Raw genomic sequence first — 24,827 nt, forward strand, 5'->3', positions numbered from 1 at the left:
TAATAAAATAGGTCATAAAAGTTGAGTGAAAGATATGTTGCTATTTCCCTGTTGTGCCGTAATTACTACAAAAAAGATATAATTGAAAAGTGTGATAAATAGACTGAGACCGAGCAGTATAAAGTGCTGTGCTAAAAAAATTCAAAATGAATCTATAATATATAGAAAATGAGACCCAGCATATGATAATATGTTACTGGTACTCGACACTAAACAAGCTAAGGCGATTGTATGGACCAGACTTCTCCAACCAGTAACTCCAGCTACCTGTAAGTAGCTCACCTATGTGCAACCCACTTTTTGCTTGGATGAATTAATATATGTATCCCAGAATTGAAAAGCATGTATTGGAGATGAAAATATGTATATTTTCAGCACTCATAAGCTGATGTTTGGAGAAAAATGGTTGGATTTTCAAAATATATTTTAAGCTGATATTTGAGTTTTAAAACATGAGACTTTAGGGAGACATATTGTACCAATTATTACCTTGCGCCTGATACGCTGATGTGTTCACATCCAGTAATCTTGGAATGCAAGTAATTGTCACTAATGTAATCCTGTCTGACGAGGTCACTATTACCACACTAATAATAGTAGCTCACTATAATTTCCATTAAGTTTACATAGCTCTGTGTGTGACCGACACAGTCAAAACGTGAGCTGGTTAGACCAGGTAGGGGATACCAAAGGATGCATTCATCTGATCGTGATCTTTGTACATTGACACCACGGAGAGTGATTACTTTGTATGACATGTAAAAGGCAATAAAATGTGTTAAAAAATGTATACATAGCTCTTATTACAGAAAAGGTTGGAGACCCCTCGTATTGACACCAATGATAAATGTTTGAGGAAATGTGTACAGAATGGAGGTATGTTAAACTCTTTGTGGTTATGCACTTGCTTAAAGGTATATAGGAAGTAAGTATTGAGTCATATAAAGGGTATGTTCCACATACCGAACGATCCTCTGGTAGTGCTATTGGAAATCTAACTTTATGAAAGGGCTAATGAAAACGAACAGGACATTAATAGTGTAAATGTTATTGGTGGCAAATAAGAAATGGCAGCAAACTGGAAGAAAGCAATACCACCAATGATTGATAACTGAACGCGGAGGAACTGGACGGTAACTGCTATGCACATGCTGGCAGGGGATTTCAGGAATGAAAGACTACTGTTCAGTATATTTTGGGAAAGGCTGATAGCCTAGGGACAACTAGCATGAAATGGTCCAAAAGGATGCAGGTGCAGACTTCCAACTGCGTATGTGGCGCTGAAGTGTTAGTTTTGTAATATTGCTGCTAGAATCATTTAAGAATAGTGGGTGAAGAGGTAGAGTCTCTCTAGTGTTTGAAAGAGGTTGGATGGGTTGTATACTTTAAATTTATCTTATGTTGTCAAGCCTTCGTATACACGTATACATTAAACTGGGAGCGGAAAGGGCAGGAAGGTCAGGTTGGGGGACTCAGGTGTATATATGGATATGAACGAGTCAGTGGTCCGCGGGAGTACAGTTATATTCCACACGCTAGTTGTTAACCTATTTAAAACTAATACAAATATCTTTAAAGCAGTCTGAGTGATTAATGTGAAACACTGCAATAAATGTGTTTTAGCGGAGAGTACAGGCCTGGGCTGAAGAAGGACCACTGTTCATTCTGACCGGAAAGCCACCTCCCACCTACCCTCATCGATTGATCAATCAGCCTATGAAGTTTCATTGTAAATTTTGTTTGATTATTGTGTAGGTATATTTTGGCTTTCTAGTAAAAGCTTTGATGGACTGTTTTGGAGATGATGAGGAGGGATATTTTGGACAGTTTTTATTTATGCAAGTGTTACTCCCACAAGTGGGTGTGTAGGTTAGTAATTTTTGTCTCTGAAAGCATTGCGCTGATTTTCACAAGATAGCAAATTGTCGGAGTGATGCAACCTACTGTATTTAGATCTGGGTTTTGACAACACTGCTGTCAGATAAATCTGTTGTAGACCACTTTAAGCAGTCTTGTTTCTTTGGCCAGCCTCATTCAGCCATTGGCTTGAGACTTTGGGAATCACATCTTGGATCTCCCAGTCGTGTTTTTGTCCTTCACCTAATGCTATTGGCTGTTTGTGTGCATCTCTCCTTTGTCTACTCAACTGTTTGCATCAGACTGAATGAGAGACTACTTTGCAACTATAGCCTTCTGTTTAATCCTTCTGTCTTCGTACATTACTCCCATTACGTGGTTCACAGTTATAGTAGTTTAAAAATTTGATAATGTAGTGTTCTAAAATATATTTTATTGAGCGTTCCGCAGAAAAAAACATGCTGAATAAGCATGAATAAATCCTGGGTTAGTTTGATACTTAAAAAAATATTTTGTATAAGCATGTCTTTTGTGGTTATGGATAGGAATTATCCAAGGAATTTCTAGTTAACATAAAACTACAATGCCCCTTTTGAAAATTTAGGACCCTATTATGATGCGGTTGGAAACGGATCTCACCATCTTTATATGCTGGTCAGATTCCTTGCTGATTGCCTCATTACAAAGGAGGCAGTCGGAAAGGAATCCGAACGGTCATTCCAACTGACTTCCAGTGGGCACAGAGAGCCCGTCCACCAGATGTAATGCAGCCAGTAATTCCAAGGGCGTCTCTTTCCACCCCTGGGATTATGATGTTTGATTTCGGCAGCCTTTCCGTGCCAACGTTTCTGACAAAAAAAGGCTGTCAGAATTTGACTTTGGGGCCCCCAGCAGGCCCACAGCCTCTAGTTTGAGGACGAATTTGTGCTCCCATTGTAAAGTATAGGAATGTGACTAAACATTGTTCGGTCACATCCTAATTAGTCGATTGGGACCGCCAATCGGGTGTCGGTCGGTCCTATGACTGAAACGTAATAGGGCCCTTAGTGTGGTATAGATGGGTAGTAATTGAAATTTTATTGCTTAATCTCATAGATCGAGAATCAGCTGGCAGTAGCAATGTCTCAAGCTAATATGCTTATGTTGGATGCATTAGCATAATAAACTTTGACCTTTTGACTTATCTAGTGCTTGTAGGTGCTATATATGTATTGCATGTCTTCTTACCTTTCTATCTCCACTGCTGAAGAGCTCTCATATGCATATAACCTACCCCCACAAAAGTGTCTGTCCTACAGTGTAAAGGTTTTTTGCCCCGATTTGTGTTCCAGAATATGACCATACAGATTTTGCACCCCTTGATCAGTGGGTTCCAGTGGCATGTCATGACCTTCTCTACCAGCAGATTTAGACTGAAGGCTGATCGAATAAGCCTATTCACTATCCATTGCAGCCTTCAGAAACCCTGTTTTCCCCAAACCCTCCCTCCCCCGGCATTCAATTAATTTGCGATGGTTTCGTTCCACAAATAAGTGCTAACGCCCTGGTTAGAACAATTTATGCAAACTGCAGTATTGTTAAATTGGTCCATGAAAGCTCTTGTGGATGTTTTTATTTTTTATTTAAATTTTTTTTTTAACACCTTTATTAATACAGACAGGTATATACACAGCTTACTGCCTACAACCCCCCCGGGCCGGCAATGCGATAAAAACAGACTTATCCAGTAATCATGCAGCTATCAGTACACAGCCTTGTGCAGTCAACCCTGGGGTACGGCGGTGTAAGGGAGCCTTAAGGAAGGTATATAAACCCTTAGGAACTGTAGGTGCCATGCCTGTACATATGTGAAAGACCACATTAATATAGCAGTAATCCGTGTAGTCCGCATTCCCAGAGTTCAGAAATGTAGGTGTATTTTATTTTATTAGATACCCCCCTCCCATCCTGAGGTAAACATCCCTCTCCCCCCTCTATTCAACAACCCCCGAGAACCCCCCACCCCTCAATTATACAACCAGTTCGCTGACCTTCATGGTGCAGAAATATGCCACATTGCATTGTGTGCCAGTATCTCCCGAACCGAGTGTAATCGCCTCGGAATGACTTGTGTGTACCCCGTACTTCTCCCAGGTAAGTTTCCTGTGTGTGTCACTGCCGACCTCGTACTACAGGGTGGCCGAGCATCAATACTCCACCCAGCCACCGTTGTTCCCCGCAGGTCACCAACGAACCCCTCACACCTTGACTCCACGGAGGCCTGTCGTCTGTGTGCGAGTCATTGCGCCCCCTCCACCCCTTCCCGCTGTGTCTTCTCTAGTGTGTCTAAAAGTGTTATATAGGGCCCAGAAGCTTTTCGGTCGGCTGGTGGGAGGGAGGAGCTCACTGTAGCGTTCCGTTTGTGTGCAGCAGTATACCATATCCCTGTCCCACCCCTTCTTGGTTGGCGTCGGCCCCCTCATCCAGCACTGCGCCACTGTACGTCGTGCCAATAGCAGTCCCATATCTGTCAGTCGCCTGTATGCCACCGGCAATGCCTTTGAATAGCCTAGCAGTGCTAAGGCCGGATCGACAGGAAGTTCATGGTTCAGTATCTCGCTTAGCTCCGCTATCACTGCCACCCAGAACTCATGTATCTTACGGCATCCCCACGCCATGTGAAGGAAATCAGCAACAGGCGCATGGCAACGCTCTCATTCAGGGGACTGCCGAAGACCGTAACGATGTAGGCGCTCTGGAGTGTAGTACACTCTCTGCAAGAATTTAAAATGAATCAACCTGTGACGCCCATTCAGGGATAGCTTCCTGGTGTTGACGCAGCAATATGTCCACATAGAGTCGTCTATCACGATCTCCAGGTCACTCTGCCAGGCTAGACGGGCCTTAGAGGGTTCCTGCGCCCTATATGAGGCAATGCCCTTGTATAGGTGCGCCGTCAAATGTCGCGAAGATGCTGTGTCTATGACATGTGAGAGTTCCGGGAGGTCAGGCGGCTCTTCCAGGTCTGGGCCCAGAGCGTCCTTCAAGGCGCTTCGGACTCTGTGAAACTGGAACCGCTGTAGCAGCGTCGGGCTACCCACTCCCTGGGCAATCAGGTCCCACGTTTTAACTTTCCCGTCTGCAAACAGTGCTCCCGCAGTCTTTAGCCCCAGGTCGTGTAAGGCACGGACTACGTTCTTGTCCTCGATGGGAGCTAGCCACTGCAGCCATTCCACCGCCATCGAGGGGGAGTGAAGCAATTCTCCTCCCCTGGCTTTCAGCAACGAGCTCCAGGCATGCTTTGTAGCCGTAATCTAGTCCAGTACTCCTACTCTACGGTCTACGGGGGTGCAGATCGTGGCAGGGAGCGGAAGAGGGTCCGCAAATAGCTGCTCCATCCGCACATGGGGATGTTCCTCTCGCCATGAATCCTCGTATGCAGGTGGGTGGCCTCGGCTACCCTATAGTATCTCTCTAGATCAGGCGCGCCGAGGCCGCCTAGCTTGTACGGAAGCGTGAGTGTGCTCCACTTAACCCGCGGCTGCCTACCACCCCAGGCCAAACTTGCCATAAGTTTCGTTAGGTTCACAAAGAAGGCTTTCGAGAGTATAATGGGCAAAGTGTTAAACAGGAAAAGAAAGCGCAGCAAAATCACCATCTTCATGATGGCTATACGGCCCATCAGGGAAAGCGGGAGTTTACACCACTTTTCCACGTCGTCCTCACATTTGCTATATGCCGCCCCATAGTTCTCACGGAATAGTACTTCCGAGTCCGTATGGATCATTATGCCAAGGTATCGTACCGGGTCCATCGACCAGTGTAAAGGAAATTCCATGTCAAAGCGATCTGTCACCGGGGTCAGCGGAAACACCACTGAATTCTCCCAATTGATCTTTAGGCCCCAGAGGGCACCAAAACGCACCACCTCTCGCAAAACTGGGGATAGGTTCGCTTCCGGGTTCCGCACTTAGAGTAGTGTGTCGTCCGCGTATGTCAAGATGACTATTTTATATGTCGGAAAACTAACCCCCCGGTGCCAGTGATATTCTCGTAGCGCGCACGCCAATGGTTCAGCAACTAGAACGTAGAGCAACGGGAATAGGGGGCAGCCCTATCTCGTGCCTCAGCTGATGTTAAAAGGATCCGAAACTCGATCCCCCAGTCGCACCCTGGTCGTAGGTCTCCAGTACAGCGCTCCAACCATCTGTAAGAACTGCTCCCCCAGCCCCATTCTGCGCAGGACCCTCAGCATGAACGGCCACTCTACAGAGTCGAATGCCTTCTCCATATCCAAAAAAATTGCGACCGCTTTCGCATTCTGTCGCACATGTTACAAAGTGCCTAATACTGTGCGTATGTTATAGGTCAAGTTCCTGCCAGGCACAAAGCCGGACTGCTCCGGGGCTACGATTTCCGGCACGATAAGAGATAGCCGAGTGGCCAGAACCTTGGCATAAAGTTTGGCGTCTACGTTCAAGAGGGATAGCGGTCAATACGAGCTGCAGACATTAGAGGGTTTACCAGGTTTCAAGATGGTAACCAATAGGGCCTCCCGCATCGTTTGTGGCATGCTGCCTTCCTCGCATATCTCGTCGAATAAGGAAGAATGGTGGGGAATGAGTTTGTCCTTAAATGCCTTGTAGAACCCCACTGTCAAACCGTCTATCCCGGGGGCGCTGTGCACTCGCATGCTAGCCAATGCGTCAGAAATCTCGTCTGCCTGTATAGGGGACATTAGGAACTCCCTGTCCGACTGAGCCAAAAACGGCAGCCGTATATGCTCCAGGTAGTCGTCCATGTCCGACTCTAGATCTTCTGTTTTTGTATTGTACAAGTTGCAGTAGTAGTCACGGAATTCCATGATGATCTCCTCGTCTGTCGTGGCCATGCTCAGCCCCCCCCCCACCCCCCCCCCCCCCCGAGGTAAGAAGTTCAGTCAATTTGTGGGCCCTCCTGGTGTTGCGCAATATTCTGGCTAACAGCGAGCTGGGTCGCTCGCTCTCGCCATAAGTTCTCAAGGCGGGGCATACTTCCCCATATAGCAAACCTCTCTATCCGCCTCCTCGTTGAATTCCGAGATAAGGGATCGTATTCTATCTGGTGTAGAGGGGTCTGGGTCAATAAAGAGTTGATTCTCCAGGCCAGCTAATTGAGATTCCAGGGTGCGCAGCCGCTGCCGGATGGCCTTCAAGACACTGGAATGTTTGGCCATAGCGATCCCTCGAATGAAGACATTGAATGCCTCCCAAACCGTGTGGAAAGTATCCACAGATCCTATGTTCTTCTAAAAAAAGAGGTAAATTTCCTCTGCCAGTTCCCCTCTAAAGGCGTCATCTAGAAGGGCATACGGGGGGTAGCGCCATGTGAACGGGGGGAATCCTGCGTGTCGGTGTCTCAAGGACCAGTAGTACCGGTGAATGATCAGATAGTGTGCGCGCCAGTACAGTTCATGCCAAAATTCGGTCAGTGATGGAGTGAGAGGCCAGCCAGTAGTCAATTCTAGTGTGTATGTTATGGAAGGATGAGTAGTGAGTGTACCCACCCCTGCCCGCATTCCTACTTCTCCAAACATCAACCAGGTCCAGTGTCAGAAGCTCAGCTTGGAGAGTCGCCGCAGCCGGTCTACGTAGGGGCCCGGAGGACCTATCTAACTCCGGGTCCAGCACTAAATTGAAATCGCCCCCCCAGAGCATGTGTGCTGTGGCATATGTTCTACAGCTCAGGGCCAGCTGGGCATAAAAGTCCGGGGAGTCATAATTCGGGCCGTAAACATTAACTACAATCAAGTCGTGTCCCTTCCCCACGCATCTTGATATTAAATAGCGACCCTCAGTATCAGCCCGAACCAGCCGTAGATCTAGATTGGAACGTGGATTAACCCTTGTCAGAACTCCCCTAGAGTGTGTAGTGAAACCCGCCACTGTAGAATTCCCCACCAGGCCTCTGTGTTGTAACATCTTGCTCGTGAGTTGTATATGGGTTTCCTGTATGAGAGCCAGATCTATGTGGTGTCTCTGTAAATAATGGAGCACTTTTCTCAACTTCCTGTGATCATTCAGTCCTCTGACATTCCAGGTCAACACTCTAAGGGTATCAACAGGATTTTCCGAATCAGTCACTGGGGCATTAGACATCGGAGGCGATGTAAATTGATACAAAAGCTCGGAACCAAAAGCCACGAGCATTCCCTATGTTAACTGAATAAGCCAGCGAACATTCTGAGAACTGCACCCTTCCCTCCCCTTCCCCCACCCAACCTGCCCACAACCAAAACGTTAACTCCCACACTTCCATTCTCCACCCCCCCGCCCACAGCAGACCCACCCCAACCCGGTCCGACAATAGTCCACCCACCCCCCAGCAATCCCACCCCAACTTTGAGCAACCACCACAACAGTGTGCGTAACGCGCGGGGGCCTAGGTAGCCTGGTGTCATAGTCTCTACCTACGTCTCATAACGCTTGTGTGTCCCTCCACCCGCTCCCGCCATGCACAGTGACTTCAATTAGTGCAACATTACCATAACTGTTAAGTTTGTCTGTCCCTCGCCACGCCTTTGCGATGCGCGCTCAAGGCTATGCTCAGTGAATATCCCCAATTCTAGGCGAGTCGCCACACAATGACAAGAAGAAGACTCGAGTGACAGAGTTCAGTGTGCGCAGGGATCAACTGTGTACTGTTATGTAACCAGAGCAGCTATCCGTGCCATGTATCACCCCCCTCCCCGAACCACTTATCTGAATAACTGGTAGACTTCGCAAACCGTGTTGTTTGTCCCATCACTCCCCCCTGGGGGAGCTGCTCATGGTCTTCCCGGGACATCGCAGCTCAGACGCTAGGTTATCAATCTGGCAGCGAAAGACATCAGTCCTGATCGTCCAGCCGGCTATCGTTCTCATCGTTCTCATCGTCCTCAGGGTTCCTTTCAGTGGTCGCCTTTTGCTCCCTCGACCAACGCTTCATCGCTTGCTGTAGAGCCTTGGGATCCGTGAAGATGTGGGAATGACCTCCTCTGTTGACGCGCAGCTTGGCCGGGTACAGCAAGGCATAATCCAGGCCCATCTCTGAGACGCTTTTTGTGTGGGATGAACTGTTTTCGCTCCTCCTGCACCTTCGCTGTGAAATCTGGGTATAGTGAAATGGCGGACCCTTCAAATTGCAGTTGTTGTTTTGCCCTCGCCAGACGGAGCGCAGTGTCCCTTTCTCTATAGTTAAGTAGTTTCGCTATTATGGGGCGCGGAAGCGCTGCGGGCGAGGGGCTAGTGATCTATGTGCCCTCTCCACCGTAAACATGGCTGAGAACACCCCATCTCCCAGAAGTTTCGTGAGTAGCTGTTCCACAAAGCGCTCCTTAGGGCCCGTAGATGTGCTCTCCGGAAGGCCGGTGATGCGTAGGTTGCAGCGCCGTCAACGCGCCTCCAAATCCTCTGTTTTATCCTGCAGGGCCTGCATCAGCCTCTCTATTTTTTTTGCGCCGTGTCTGTTTGCGCCTCCTCAACTTAGGTCATCCTCCTTTCGGCCATATCGTGCCTCTCGGCATGTTTATCTAGCCGTTCCGCCATCCTGTTCATTCTGTATGACATAGCGCCCATCTTTGACCCCAGGGCTGAGATGCTGGTCTGTATGCCCTGCTCCATGGAGAGCAGCATGGCCTTAATGTCTGAGTCAGTGCCCCGAGCCTCCTCTGTCCGCGACGTAGGGCCATCCTCCGTTATCGGGCTCTGCTGTAGCAACCGCTTCTGTGAAAAGGGCAGCTTACTCTGGGTTCTATCGCCTTTGCCCATCTCACCACGATGTGCACCTTAAGTCTGCGAGGAAACGTGGAGCACGTGAGATGGGCCGCATCCAACGCACGCGGTAACTCTGATGTGAATGGCGATTTTCACTCTACAATGTGAGCGTAAACGTATTTCCGGGGTATCAGGGTATAGATAGACTGCCCTCAACCCGACACGAGGGAATACCTCCGTGCTGACCCTTATGCAAGTAGGTCCGAAGCGTCCCGCGTGAATATCTCCTCGTGGTGCCGGAGTTACCGCGTGCGTTGGATGCGGCGCCTTTTAACTCTTTCTTCCAGCCATTATGCTGGGTGTGCCAATAATTCAGAATTAAGAATAGAGGCTCTCGCTATTAGTTTTAAGCAGAACCCTATGTTTTTAAAGAAGATATTTCGCTGGACGAACATATCTAGCTAATGATAAGGAGGCATCATACCCCTTATGATAAACGGCGGTATCCTTTGTTTACTCGAGTATTGGGAAACATTTATACACATTTTCCTGATGAAGGCAGGTTCTATCTGAACACTCTGCCGAAACGCGTTGATGCAAGGAGTTAATCCGGGATGATAAATTGAGGGAAATTCAAAATAACTGTTTAGTGTTTGAGTTTAGTCCTTTTTCCGTAAAGCTCCTTTTTTATTGAAATGTTGATTTTATTGTTTCATCCTGTATATGTTTCCCGATTTTTAGTTTTTAACTTATGTAATGTATGTTAATAAATTATTTTAATCCCTTATTTCTTTAGAGTGTTTACACATGTTTTGAAGTTTTTACCTATTTTCATTGCTTCCTTGTTTTATGGTCAATATTTGTTTGATCACTGTTTGTTAGTATCTATGTATTTATGTCAATTCGCCCAAAGGGAATTTTTTCTTTGACTTGTGGCATGTTGAGGCATGACCTTGAGAGTCGTAGGTGCAAATTCTGACCAAGGCATCGCTACCGTGGTCTTTTGTAGCATGATGAGATGTACACCAACTTCTGTACGGCCATAAATAAAAATTCACAACAATATATTCTTTAGCTTTGCAGAGTAGAAGAGCATCATTGCAGTCCCCAAACTTCTTTTACGGTTGACTTGTGCTTTGAATCCACCACCCCCCCTTCCAGGTGACGATCTAACAGATCTTATGAAATTGGAGAATGCATGATGACATTGGGTTGACCTGTCCTGTAGCAGGGTCTTGGCTTTGTCTGAAGCGTCACACGTCAGTAATTAGAGCGAAATACTGTATTGTAGAAACAGCCTTGATAAACCAGTGGTCCTGCTGTTGACTTATGACATCTTGGCAGTTGGACATGGCGCACCTGGTTTGTAATGGTAGATGTGACTTTTTTTGTTTTAAAGAATTACCATTAAGTGTCTTATTAGAAATTCCTACTTTTGATAAGACCAAAGGTACTTTTCTGTCTGAGAAGTTTCTGTGTATTAGTTTTGTTTTGTATGGTTGCAAATTGTTTGTTGCGGTGTAGCTTATAGAAAGCATGTATTGGTGTAGTGCATCAGAATCAGAAGTGTTCTTCATTAATGTTGTAATAGTCATTTTACATGCATTTTTTCAAGAGGAATGTAATGTGTGAGCTTTAGAAATGTGATAGTTCTAGAAATAATATCGCAACTTGCATAAAACAGTAGATGCGGTGGTACGCACTCAATTGCTAGAGGTGGGCGAGCCAAAAAATTAACTGGGAGAGCAGAGCCGGGACATGGGTCTGGCTCGGATCTTACAGCCCATGCACGATTCGAGCCCAGAAAATATTTGCAATGTAAATCACACAGCAAACAACCATATAAAATATCGTAAAGTCTCTTCAAAATTAAAACATATCTATATGTCTATATCTTTAACAAGTGGAAGCTTTAACATTAATAAGGCATATTATTGCACTGCACTGAGAAGTACTTATTAAACTTGAGAGTTGTATACAACTTGTAGACTGAACTCACATAACGGAAAAGGCTTTCACATACAATAATTAAGTAAAAAAGAATTTTGAAATAGAGTAATTACTGAAGATCACACAATTTAAGCAGGGAAACTGCAATATATCCAGGTTTTCTGGTTTTACTTTGTACAAATCAGCTAGGCAATCGGTCTCTATTTGTTTTTCTTTACTTTAGAGCTTTGTTTGTACCTCTTAGTTCATTTTCTGCAGTTTTTATTACAGCACAAATTCAACCCGAAGGCTGAGCTCTTTACATGAGCACCAATTGCATTACACAAGGTCACATGCATTGTTTATAGGCACGGATAAAGTAAATGATGTGTTCAGAATTACAAGATGTTGACGTAACGCCGAGACACTAAACGGGTTCCCCAGTTCCAGAGCTGGCAGCACTGACCGTAATACCACATTCTAGGTAGAGGCCCGAGAGACAGTAAGATAGAGGCCACATGATAGTACTGCTCGCTACAGGCTCGAGGTTACAACAGAACCTTGACCGGAGCCAGGCTTCAGGCTCATGACTGGCTTGAGCTTTCAGTGGCTCGCCAACCTCCATCAATTGGTCTTATGGTCCAGGTTACTACCAGGTCTTTGTTACCATTTAATTTCTAGGCAAATGCTGATTATCCTTATTATTTTTTTTAAATGTTTAAATGATGTTGGTCAAAACCAAAGTCACAGTTACTGAATGAACAGTATTCACTAATTGTAGTGAGCTGACCAGTGGCTTAGAATATTAAAATAAAATCACATTAACGGATTTCTCCATAGCACACAGGAATATGCAGCTGTTTTAAATTTTCCTTACAATCTGCTTTGTCAGTAATCTTTTGAAGTATTCCCAAAATGTGCTATGATTTACTGTAGGTTTCAGTTGTGTGGCTAGTGCGATCGCGTTGTAGTAAAAATTGCATAAATCCCATTAAGTGGTTCACGCTTATACGTAGCCGAACACTTTGATAATGTAGAGTAATAAAATATATTTTATTGAATGTTCCACAGAGTAAACATGCAGAAAAAAACATGCATGATTCCCTGGTAAGTTTGAAACTTGAAAAAATACTTTGTATAAGCATGTCATTTGTGGTCATATATAGGAACTACCCAAGAAATTTCTAGTTCACATGAAAATTAAGTGCCCCTTTTGAAAATGTTGTACGATTTAGATACATAGCACTTTGAAATGTTCATATCTGCTGCATTTGATGAAAGTATTGCTTAATCCATAGATTGAGAATCAGTGGGCAGTAGCGGTGTTTGAGGGCAATTTTCTTCATGTTTGTCAACTTACGTTTATATTAAAATCAGTAAATTGCAAAAGTTACTGATGTGGCCGCATCATGATCAGCACATAGGTACTAAACCTGGCTTTTTTCATCACTAGGACATTCGACTTGAAGAAATTCTGTTCACCTCATGGGGCTAGGTCCCAAAGTGTACCTCACAAGGAAACAGCAGCGAGTTTCACTCGCATCTTCCCCAGAATCGAAGATTAAAGAAGTCTGTGGCTGGGTGCTTCTGAAATATAGTTCAAAGGAAACCTAATATAAACTTTAATCTCCATTGTTTGGAAGTGTGTCATTTGGCCCTTCTGAATCTGGCGCAAGTTCTCCCAGTAACATGCTATAGTTTTAATCATCTGTTGCACATAGGGACTTTCAGCTTGTAGGGTAAGTGGCTCTGATACTTTTAGGACTAATTTCTCATAACTATGACTATGACATGCAAAACTTTACAATGTAAATGCAAGTAAATGGGCGATCCTTGTGCTTTCAGCTAGGGAAGATAGAAAGCTATTTGATATGCCGATCTTTGAGCGATTATAGTTTAAGTGCCTCTTGTGATTATAATTATTAGCAGCCAAGGCTTTGACTCTTGTGCTTTGTTTTACTGTGTACCCTAGTAAAAAAGAAATGGAATTTATTGGAAGTTCTCCCAATAATGGATTTGTCTAAAGTTCTTGAAAAGACTTTGAAGAATGTTCCAGCAATTTAGAATTGTTTACCCTGCTATCCCTGCACAGCCTGTTCCCATCTTGAAACGTTGACATGATCATCCTTCGGCGCTCCGCCTTCTTTGCTGAACTTTCTACCCCAGGCCTTCCAAAACTCCTTCTTACTCACCCTGCATGACCCACCTGGCTGTTCTTCTTATGACAATGACAGTTCCAAGCGGGTGAAAACTTGGAAATGACCAAACTGCAGCATTTGCATATCCACTTGCCCAATTGGGGCACTTGCACCTGGATTGATTTGCAGCTTTAAGAGGTACACCAATCCTCCCTGTAGAACAAATGTAGCCGGGGGAGCAGCTCTGATGGCAGATGCTTGGTAAGTTAATATGATAGCCTTTGACTGTCTTGGAATGGCCTCTCCTGGTACTCAGTATATTTTGGAAAATGTGTTTGCCATAGTATGCTGGGAGTATGCCACTGAAATGGACAGAATCTGTCAGGTTCCCTCGATTAATAGTGTTTTATATGCTCTCAAATCTACATAGAGCCCTAACACATAGGAGGTAGGTCAGACGTGGCAGTCACATACTGTTTGCTTATCAGTCTCTTTGTGCAGAGACCCAGATTAGGTTTGGGTTTTGTCCATCAGCTCAACCATGGACCACCGTAAACAAACCTGAATAATAAATACAAAACATCAACTCTCGGGCACATAACTGACAGGCCACAACAGTCTCCGCCTATAAAACTGTCTAAGAACACCTCTTCCCAAGAGAGGGAGCATAATGTGCACCCACATATTGTACTTGGTCTTGATTGAACCTATACTGCAGAGATGGCACTAGCTCAATGAACGACCTACATCGTTGTTGTTAACCTGCATTTGCTTGTTCGTTGTTTTTCTATTTCATATTGTAAAGTGCTCTGGTTCTTAATCCTGTCAAAGTGCAAAAATATATAAGCATGCACTTTTAAACACTGATTCCGATATGAATAGTCTAAAAATAATTTGTAAATCTTTGATTGGCTTGTAAGATTTAAATTCATGGAAGCTTTCCAGAACGTGGTTACATTTCAGTAACTTTTGTGCAACAATAACTTGTGTAGAGATAGCTGTTGAAAATGAATCAATAATGAGAAGACTGGAATTTTGAGAGCTCCATGAGGACAGTGGAATGGCTCAGGGCCAGTATTGGCTGTTGGAATCTTTACGCACCAACCTTCCAATGTTTGTCTTGCTATTTCTCCTTTTTAATGTAGAACATTGTACACTTCGTGAATGGAATGTCTTTATAGGATTCATCCAGAGCGAAACCAATACCTGATCAGGGATCAATACTCAATAATATCACAAAACAATGACCCATACTCATTCACCCGAATCCCTGATGCGCTGGGGTCAATTTATATATGTTCAATGCTTTTCCTTCTATTATTCATGTGTGACATCACAAAATACTAAGTTATACATCAACTTTCCTTATACTTGGTTGATGAACCAATTAGTTGAATAGTTAATGGTAATGATAATACTATCTAACTATTCAGTCAGCTAAATAATAACAGACTCTCTGTAAAGTTAATAAAGTTATATCTCAATTTAAATTATTAATTGCTCAATGCATACGGTCACAGCTGCAAACAATGACATTCACAAAGGGAGAGAAAACATCAACAATTTCAAATAGATACAAACTCATAATACAAATATGACATTGCGCATGAAGGAGTGAATAGATTAAGAGACATCAGTTTCAGCTAAATTAAATGCAAAACAGAATACATCTAACGGAGGGAATAGATGAAAAGACAATAGTTTCATCTAAATAATACGTATCAATGTGCCTATGATGGAGTGGATAGGTGAAAAGACAAAAGTTTGAGACAAAATACATTTGCAAGTAATTTTGCAAGAATAAGTTTGAATAATACAAACCTAAAGCTGAGGAAAACCACCCCCCCTGGCCAAGGTGATGGTGGGGTCCCCTGAAATAGAATCAGGGAACAAAGATTTCAGGAGCAAGACAGGGACAGGAACAGCTAGGCCTCTTTGCAAACCAACGAACAGCAACACATTCACCCTTATTCTCTTTCTCCCCGTAAGTCTTCTAAACCGCACCCCTAAAGGCACCCGAGTTATACCATAAAACCTACATGTCCGTCCCACGTCAGTAGAAAGATTTTACAAAACTTGACAGTTGATTGGTGGACTTAGGGGGTGGCCCTGTCACACCACTGTGACTTCATCCCTATTTTAGTCATGTTATTGTTCTACATCCTTTGCCGTAGACTAATTCTTGACTCATTCTCACGATTTTAACATATTATACATTTAAACATATTTATTCATAATTTTCAGCAATGTTTGCGGAATGAGTCTTTAGTCCCTCGATCTGTGAAAAGCAGCGAGTCTTCTAAGACCCCCAATGCTGCCTGGAGCAGGGTTCACCTCTAATTCACTTTGGGTTCGCTATCAAAATAATGAGGCAAGCCCTGGAAACTGGAAGACAAGAAAAAGGTTTATTTCTCATGAGGAGACCACGTCAACTGCAGACACCGGGATGTCTGAGGGAGGTGTTCTGCTGGTATCTCCTTTGGCTCTTCCTTTTATACAGGTTTGACACAATGCATTTGTTTCATCAACATGGTTACACAAGCTTGGAGTCCCCGCCCCGGGCAGGTTGCCACACAAGCCCAACAGTAATTCTCTTCCCACCCAGGTCAAACAGACAATCTTATCTTGCAGCTGGACCTTGCTTCAGGGTCTAAAACATGTGAGACCGGTCAGATCTAAGAGTCTGTTCTGTTGATAAAAACAGGTCCCATTGTTGGTAAAAATAAGTCTTGCTGTTTGCAGTGCAATAAATCATGTTGCAAGGGTCTTTTTAGTGTCTGAAACCTGTTTGTGTAACTAGGTGCGGTGAGGGGTAGAGTGTTCAAAGGTTTGCCTGCAAACCGAGATGAGAGGAAAAAGTTTGTGGCAGCAAGTGGCTCTGAGTTTTGTCGTGACAATAGGGTTTATAGCCCCCAGCACATATACCAGGTTTGGTCAGAGGGGTGCTAGTAAGGGCAGGGTGAAACAAAGGTGACCAACAGAGTACAAAATGGCTGTGATGGATTAAAATGACTGCAGCTTATATGCACATAGAAATTTCCACCAGACAAGATGGCGCAAGCAATGTTCACGATTGTCATTTTGCTTTTAACAGATGGTCACATCCTTTGGCAAGCACTCAAAATTCTCCTTCAGCATATCGGCCTTGAATCTTTTGTGTCTCATCTGCTGTGCTCAGGGCTTCTTTCTTGCCTTAGACAGATCAATTTCACTCCTTACTTCAATCCCTCCTCTATCACGCCAAGTTAAGGGAATAGTGATTATTCGGCTCACTATATCAAATGGAACATAAACATTCATTCATTATGTGATAATGCACTTTTCACTGTTGACCACCCACCTTTGCACTATTTCCTATTAACGTTTCCTAGCATAAATTTTAGGCAAAAGCAGCATTATTTATTATTTCAACGCAAGATGCAACATGCAAAATACGAAATGCACATGCGGCCTAGTCATGCATTATTTCTCGTTTCTTTCAAAGCACACTGTAAATACGGTTTTAGTTCTTTCATATATTATTTCACATTAGTGCATACATGCGCAAAGCTATTTCCCTTGTGTTTATGTAAGGTGCATGTTTGTTTTTTATTACTATTTGCTGTTAGTATGTATTATGGGGGTATTCATTCGAGCAGGTTACTTTTTGCGAAATCCTGTTCCATCAGGATTATAACCCATCTGCCTTGGGCTGTTCCCTCTGTTAGAGACCCTCTTCCTCTTTATAGGTACTCACTTGCAGCACAGGCCAATAACCCAAGTTCATGGCCTTTAACAACCAGTATAACCCATGGCAGCGGGCCATACTGCCATAAAATATATCCACAGATTAACTGGCTTTCATCTCTGATTACGTAACTGATATTTGCTTGCTTTTTGTGAACATTGGGCCATATACATTGATGAACCCAAACACTAAGGATATTGGGTTAAGATTAAAAAAATAGATATATATAAATATGTGTATATGTGTATATGTATGTTTGTGTGTGTCTGTGTGTATATATATATATATATATTAGGCATAAATATTTGCATAGGTAGGAAAACGCTAATCTTCAGTTAGTAAGTGATCGGTGAACTGGAGTACCATTTGAGCATATGAGAACATTTAGTACTAGCTTTAAAATTGGTGGAGTACTACACAATTGAATCACATTATGTTATTGTGTTGTATCATATCATATTGTGTTATTTGTATAGTGCTTCATAACCGTCATTGCCTCAGTGTGCTTTTGAGTCACTTGCTTTATATCTCACTTAATGTACTGGTCTCTGGTTCAGTATTGAGAATGCAGCTTTTTTATTATGACATACCAGTTATCTCTAAAGCAGGGCTATCCAACAGTGTGTGGCCCTGGCCCGAAACATGACAGATTGGTCATGGTAGATCCATGACAGTGTGTGTAAATGATTTGCTTTTATACTCATATATAACACACTTTTTTCCAGTGTGGCTGGCTTGAAAACCTGGCACAGCTCATGAATCTGAAAACAAAATAGGAACTCCCCGTTGTACAGATTTCTTTTATTTTCTTTCTTTGCAATTTTTATATAATATCGTATTTTAAAAATCAAATTTAGCTGTATCTTAGAGCAAGTGCCATCTGCCTAAGAGTTATCTTAAGAACTTTTTTATAGAATTCTTAGTTTGGCGGATGTGGAACATTATTAAAATGTAATATTTTTTGAATTCTTAAATTGATTTATTGCGCATGACCTTGAAGTTGATTTACTTGGTGGGAGAGGATGAAAAACACACTCCTGCTGACATGACTTTGCAAATCAGTCTAGCATTTGAAACTTGGTCGGAGCTAAATTAGTTAATGTTTACATTGATCCGAAGGGAGACGTGTGCAGTGCCATTTATTGCACAGAGATTTTAATTGTTTCGACCAGGTTATTTCTGGGCATAAATATACCGGATTGCATCCCCACCTGGGTAAATAGTGTGTTAATTGGCCTTCCACATTTCCAATAGCTTTTGCCGTCGGCTGATAATTTCCACACCTGCACTGTCAAAGGTCATTGGAGTAGTATAAACAAGACCTCTCAACCTGACTGACCTTTCTGTGGCGGCAAATATCATTTGGCTGAGCAGCCGGAAATACTAAGGCTCAGTGTGACAAGCCTTAGCAAGAGTTTGGTACCACTGTGACCCTCCACATATTATGGTTAAGATTTATAAAAAATAAAAAAAATCACAGTCCTGGGCGAACTTTGAAGACTGTAACGCAGTTCTCGAATTCGATTTCATTTAAAATGCAAGCTTAATGATAAGTTACTTCCTAAGTTCAGTAAAATAAATGTTTCCTTCTAAATGTAGAAATAAATCGAAAATATACTGGCAGGGAGGAAAATTAAAACTGGTTTAGACCTGTGTTTCAAAGCAAATATAACCTCGGAAATCGAGCTACCCTTGCTAAGCCTCAAAGCCAGGTGAGCCACATTTTAACTGCATACCAGTGGGGAACTATGCTGTTTTAATTGAAAATTGTCTACTGGCCAGAGAGCCACGGCATGCTCAAACATTGCTCGAATCAGAGGCCTGGATAGGAAAGAAGTATCTGGGACCCAATTGAAGGACAATCCGTGGGAGCTTGGGCCATTGGCACTCTCCCTTCCTTTATGCAACTCAAGAGAATAGAAGTCAAGCAACATACTGCATAATAGAGAACTTCTGTAACACAGTATGATCTTAAATAAAACTGGAACTTTATTTTTACCCTTACTCAGAACTCGAAGTTTTAATTAAATGCAGAAGAATGGGAAACTACGGCTTGCAGTTATAACAGACCTTTCCATGGCTATGTGTAACCTGATGTTTATTACCATTGTTTGGGGGAAGTGGCCATGATAATCGATGATGTTCCTCCCCTTCCTCAAATTTGTTAATAAAAAGGATATTATACTATACACATCTGCATATATGCTTTATGGCATGGCATTTGTTTTCATATATCTTTGTTTTAACGAAGGGTATTTAACCAACACCAGGATGCAAGAGGTTAACTTTGTGCGGGATGGTGAAATCTCATTGAACAGATCTTGTGACTATTAGGCAAGAAGTTGTTATATAATTGTTGCATGCAACATCTGAGGCAAAATGAATAGTTTTACACATGTAAATTTTGCTGTACTGTGGTGTCCCGGGGTAGGTGTGGGCCTAGGGGAGGTGCCGGTCTCTACAGGGTTATGACGCACAAGGGAAGCAGAGTCTGAGGCTTTAAGTAAGCTTTTTAGGTTTCGCCTATTATCATTCGCTTGCAAATGTAATAGGCGAAAATTCAAGTTCTCCATCGACTCGTCAAACCACTGCGGTTTTTCCACAGTGCATGTGAGTCACGTGACCACAAAAGCGGGTAACGTGAACACACAAGCACGCGCATCTCCCTAATCCGCCTGCCACACTCATCCCCTCGCTCGCATTCCCGCCCCCCCCACCAGGCTCTCCCGCCCCCATCCGGCTTCCCTCCGGCCATTTGCCTACATACACTCTCCAAGCGCATCGCGCTTTCGCACACAGGCATTAACTCCCACGAGCAGAAGGCAGCTATAGAGCGAAGTCTGGCATCCATCAATGAGGCCTGGCTACATTCTTGCTGGTGTTATCTTATCTCGAGTGGTTGCTTGTCACTGTAATTCACTTTCGAAAGTGCACACACACCGGCACAGCGTGAAGGATGCATGGTGGTATGACAGCCACTCTAATAGATGTTGTTTCAACCGCAGCGCTTGCGTTCACAGAAAAAGGAATTCCAGGGCTCAGTGTGGATATGAACATTACGTACATGAATGCAGCTAAAATTGGAGACTCGGTGTTAATCACTGCTCAGATTTTGAAGCAAGGAAGAAGCCTCGCCTTTGCCACAGTAGATGTCACGGACAAAGCTACTTGGAAATTGATAGCACAGGAAAGACACACAAAGCACATTGGGAAGTAATGGCAAGCACATTTCTAATTTCAATTTGAAGAAAGCTTGCTTACCCTTTCACATGAACCTTAAAAGATCCACGCGTGTGGCGTTATTGTTTTTCTCCTATTATCTCGGACTGGTTTAGATCTTTTTTCACATTTTTATGTTGTTTCTGTGTGAGATGCTTCCATTCTTAAAGTGAGAGTACATCAGAAATGCTTTGAAGCTATTTTCAACTTTGTGGATGTTCACTCCTTCCCTATGGCCACCCCCCTCTGTCATTGTGCCGGAAAAAAACACATTCCCTCCTCTAACCAAACACTTAAGACTGGACAAAATGGACATTGCATAGTATGACGTGTTTATTTGTTTCAGTTAATGAAAACCTTTGCAAAAGATTAAAAGAAAATAAGAATAATAAACAAGCACTGGCGTTGCCAATAGGTTTCGCATTTGGAAAGTTGGAGCTATTGGTTTTGTAAATGACATTTTATATTTATATATTGTTATTGACCATGCCAATAACGATATATAAATATAAAATGTCATTCACAAAACCAATAGCTCCAACTTTCCAAATGCAAAACCTATTGGCAACGCCAGTGCTTGTTAGTGAGGGTTTTATTTTTATATAAGTTCTTCGTTTCCTGCTTGTGATTCTCTCTCTTGCAAATGCCGCCGGGTCGAACGCAGGCTTCGCGGTATCCAGCTTGTCTCTGGTATTCAGTCTCCACTCGTCCAGACAAGGGGCCGGAAAAGAAGGAAAGAGAGAGAGAGAGAATTAGGTCGCTGTATACCTCTGGGGATTAGGGGCTGGGAGTGAAGGAAACCAGTGATACTGTGTTCAAACAGGCAATGACGTGAGGTTGTGCTCGTGAAGGGTAACTGGTGATGTAGGTGCTTTACAACTAATGGACGGACAGATTACTCAGTAGGGAACCGGCGTCCCACCCAGCCCGCCACTCTGCCCCGTACCTGCTGGAGCCACGCTCCTCCCGTGGAAGCGTGGCGGGCGAAGCGTGGTAACGTTCGCCTCCTGGCTTCTCCTCTTCTTCCGTCGTCGAGTCTCTTCGTTCCCCAGACTCCTCCTGACTTCTCCGCTCCTCGTCTCCGGCTCAGTGTTCACTCTTCTCCTTCAGGGAAACTCCGTCCGCCTCTTCCTGGATTCGGCCCCCTTATGACGTCTGCATGCTCCTCAGTAGGGGAGGAGTCTCGTCTCTACTGTGTGTCTCCTTAAAGGGGCCCGGTACCGCTTCTTCGGTTGTCGGCCACCAATAGTCCGGGTCACCTTTTTGTTTTTCTTAATCTTCTCTTACTGGCACAGTTCTGACATTTGAAATTGATTTTGCTTGCTTTCACTTACTATAAGTAAATTCTGTACACACTATTGGGCTGCCTTAGTGATAGTAATAGTGTGTGGTGCCTGTCCACACTTATAAAGCTGGAAGGGGCCCACATGCTCTTTCATTTCAGCACACCTGGAAAGCTTGTATATTTCATAGAAAGTGATCCACTGTCGAATAACTTGAGAAGCCCCATTTTTCTCCCTTTAAGGCAGTGAGGGAAATTTGATGCCCATTCTGTGCACAGTTGACACGTTTTCTGGAGATCAGTTATAGATGGAGAAGACCCAGCTGTTTGTCTTTTAATCTCATTGAATGTCAAGTGTGGTCAGAAGACATTGTTCTCTTCAGGACAGAGATGGACCCCATAAATCTGAAGACCGAAAAGAAGTCTTTAGGAATTTCTACATTTTGACTGCTTACTTGAGACTCTGCTAATGTTAATTTAAACCCTTGAGAGGATTAAGAAAATTACCTATACTGAATACATATCTAGTTATATTCTTTCAAATTAAAACTATGGCTGGAATGTCTATTAATCTTATTGAGCATTTCGCAAAGGTCTGAAGAAGTTGGAGGCTAGTTAAGACACATTGGAAGAGAGTATAAACAGAAAGAACTTGAGCACAAAGAAAGCAAGCAGAAGCGAAAGAGATGGGGAAATGTTTCTGGCTTGAATATATTTTTTTCTGGCTGCTTTTGGTTTCTAGCCCGGCCCTAAAGAATCATTATTTGTATGAGTCTAAAAAGATTTGGAATGGTGGGTTCGGATGACCACGGTTATTAAGCCAACATCTGGGTACCTATTCCGCAAAACCATGTGAGAAACGCAGGTGTATTTGCAATGTTGCAAGATATGTTCTTAAGCTAGATGAAGCTGATGGTCAGCGCAGGGTCCTGGAGTGAACATTTTCTCCAGTCTGGCAAGAACATTATGTCAGGAATTCTTTTTGATTTAGACCAGAGTTCTTTACGTATTTATACCTTGGCAAATAATTTCGACTTGTAGCTTGTTGATACTTTGTGACTGTTACCTACCAAGCTACCACAAAAGAGGTAGACCTGGTGTTGATTATTGTTTCTCATTTTTAAGAAAAGGGATATTTAGTGACCGATTTGGTTTGAATTTCATTATTAAGGTGTTTATGTAAAATACCTACGTAGTACGCGAATTAGTGGTCGCAGGGATTTTCACTTTGTCAAATTGCAGGTTAAACGCACAACTCCCAGTTTACAATTACCCTGTTATAGATGTTGTAAGTTGACAATCCCCATGAACCACAACAGATTTTCTTGAATATATATCAAACAGCATTAATGTTGTGGAGAGTACAAACTTGGAAAGCAAATCCTCTGTAATGTACAGCAAACAATGATCATTTCCCAGAATTAGCAACGCACGAAAGCATGCGTTCAGTCACAATCTTAGGGTAAAACCTTGGAATAGCTCTATGCACCGCCAAGAACTTTCTGTTATAAATAATTGGTTCCAAGAGTAACAAAATTGTAGTTCAAAATATAGATTGGAATCCCTCATCAGTGTTGGTAGGAGAAATTAACGGTGGTCCACAAATTAAAATTTGACCAAAAGGATTAATCAAAAGGGGACATAAGAAAATATTATCTGGCTCATTGTGGACTAAAATGAAATCAGAGTATTCGGTTTTTGACCATCCTCTACACCAGTGGTTCTTAACCTGTTATCTAGTGTAGTAAATCTCAGATTAGTTCATGGGAACAGTGCAAGCACATCAAACAGAATTTAGTATGGACAGTGAGTGGCCTCAATGGATTATAGAAAAGCTCCAAAATTCCCATTCAAATGTAGTTTTTAAAAATATATTTATGAATTAAGTAAAGTATTCGAAAGTTTATATGTTTGTTTGATGAATTCTTGTTTGTGTCGTTTTCTGTATTGTTTTGTGGTCCAAATTGTCGAAAATGTAATTACTCAGTGGGGGTTTCCCAGACACTAATAATTTAATGGGGGTCCCCGGTTTCCAGTAATGATTATGCAGGGGGCCGCAGAGGTCAAAAGGTTAAATACACTGATCTACACAGAACCCCTGCAGCCGGTTCCAAGCTTTTTCCTGACGGACTACATGCAGAGGCTGAAACAGCTATGCAAATGCATACTAAGGTCACTAATTGGAATATATGATGTTACCCCGCAAACAAACACTCCGCATACCATTACAACAAATTTTTCACCACGCAAATTCAATGACCCCGCAAGGTATTACGACAAATCAAATACAACGAAATTTCTATGCAAAAGTATCAAAAGCACAATTACCCAGCTAATTAAAACACATGCTATTACAACTAAAAATAAATGGGACGGGATGCCAAGAAAACAGGGGTTTTAGGTGGGTAAATAATTTTCAAAAAATGTAATTTTAACTAAAACTCGTATTAATTGAAAGCTGTACATTTCTTAATAATTTTAACAATGTTACTTCTCCACTACACTCAAACCCTACCCTACCCTGCACGACCACCCAACCCTACCCTGAACCCTAAAACACTACCCTACACAAACACCACAACACTACCCTAAACCCTAATACACTACCCCCTGCACGACTTTCCCCCTACCGCCAGTCCGGTCCCTACACTGAAACAGTACCCTGCACGACCCCCCCATATCCCCCCCCGACACTACCCCAACCCCAGGTCTAATCCCCTGTACCTCGAGCTTCTCGTGGTTCCTCTCTCCTGGTTCCTTCTTCGTCTGAGGGGCGGTGCACAGTGCACGTCGTTTTGAGGAAACTGAAGAGGCTCTGTTTCCTCACAACGAGGTGGATCGTTAATTACATCGTATGCGTTGTAAAAGCGCATGCAATGCATTGGTCAATTACTGGTAATGGTATGCGGGGTAATAGACAGCGTTGTAATACAACATGCTTTGTAATTGAATTCGGGGTAATA

General features: G+C 43.2%; 1 protein-coding gene across 1 annotated transcript in view; it reads left to right on the forward strand.

Moving 5' to 3' along the window:
- The window catches only part of MLLT3 (MLLT3 super elongation complex subunit), a 637,380-nt gene that overhangs the window by 243,550 nt on the left and 369,003 nt on the right, over positions 1 to 24,827 (forward strand). The gene's annotated exons all lie outside the window — the stretch shown is intronic.

Source organism: Lissotriton vulgaris, chromosome 3_1 (genome assembly GCF_964263255.1).
Source record: "Lissotriton vulgaris chromosome 3_1, aLisVul1.2, whole genome shotgun sequence".
Taxonomy (NCBI): domain Eukaryota; kingdom Metazoa; phylum Chordata; class Amphibia; order Caudata; family Salamandridae; genus Lissotriton; species Lissotriton vulgaris.